The 648-nt window shown below is 72.5% G+C and overlaps 1 long non-coding RNA gene across 3 annotated transcripts in view; it reads left to right on the plus strand.

Moving 5' to 3' along the window:
• LOC119591875 overlaps positions 1-648 on the plus strand; it is a 181,478-nt gene that overhangs the window by 100,375 nt on the left and 80,455 nt on the right. The window lies entirely within an intron of this gene.

Below are 648 nucleotides of genomic sequence, written 5' to 3' on the forward strand. Positions count from 1 at the left end.
TCTCCACCTCCGCCGCCCCACCCCCGCCCACGCCCGTCGCGTCCTATATATCGGACTTAGCCGCGCCTCCGCGAACGCCCCCGTCGCGCCCCCAGCGTCGGTCCCTTCACGCCCTTCCATTATTCACCGGTCACACGCCCGCCGCGCGCGCTCGCCTCCGCCCATCTCTCGCGGGCTGTGGCTCGGCCGCTGAGCTTTCGGGCTGAGCTTTTGGGCCGGGGTCCATGGGCCGGGGTCCTCTGGGCCGGGGTCCATGGGCCGGGGTCCATGGGCCGGGGTCCTCCTCAGGGCCGGGGTCCTCCTCAGGGCCGGGGTCCTCTGGGCCGGGGTCCTCCTCAGGGCCGGGGTCCTCCTCAGGGCCGTTTCCCCCTGGGCCGGGTCCATGGGCCGGGTCCATGGGCCGGGCCTCTGGCCGGGGTCCTCAGGCCCGGGTCCATGGGCCGGGTCCCCAGGGCCGGGGTCCTCCTCAGGGCCGGGGTCCTCCTCAGGGCCGGGGTCCTCCTCAGGGCCGGGGTCCTCCTCAGGGCCGGGGTCCTCCTCAGGGCCGGGTCCATGGGCCGGGGTCCTCAGGGCCTGTCCTTGTCTCCCGTCTCTATTTTGTGCTTGCTTCTTCCTCTTTATCTGCTTCCTCGTCCTCTTGACGTATAC

Source organism: Penaeus monodon, chromosome 29 (assembly GCF_015228065.2).
Source record: "Penaeus monodon isolate SGIC_2016 chromosome 29, NSTDA_Pmon_1, whole genome shotgun sequence".
NCBI classification, from domain to species: domain Eukaryota; kingdom Metazoa; phylum Arthropoda; class Malacostraca; order Decapoda; family Penaeidae; genus Penaeus; species Penaeus monodon.